Source organism: Lagopus leucura, unplaced genomic scaffold (assembly GCF_019238085.1).
Source record: "Lagopus leucura isolate 7727_CA_CO unplaced genomic scaffold, USGS_WTPT01 27195-0_obj-0_obj, whole genome shotgun sequence".
NCBI classification, from domain to species: Eukaryota; Metazoa; Chordata; class Aves; order Galliformes; family Phasianidae; genus Lagopus; species Lagopus leucura.
In genome coordinates this window covers 754-1,019 of record NW_024967366.1, presented here as the reverse complement: position 1 = coordinate 1,019, position 266 = coordinate 754, and positions in this window count along the sequence as shown.

Below are 266 nucleotides of genomic sequence, written 5' to 3'. Positions count from 1 at the left end.
ATATGGGGGTGGATATGGGGGGATATGGGGGGATATGGGGTGGATATAGGGGGATATGGGGGGATATGGGGTGGATATGGGGGTGGATATGGGGTGGATATGGGGGGATATGGGGGTTCAGGTGGGGGCTGTATGCGGGGCTTCCCGCCCCCCGCTCCCCTCACGCCCCCCCTCCCGCAGTGTCGCTGCTGCTGTCCAGGATGGCTGCGTGCGGAGGAACCACGGCCACGAGCGGCACCGCGACGGCGGCTCCGGGCGGGGGGGGG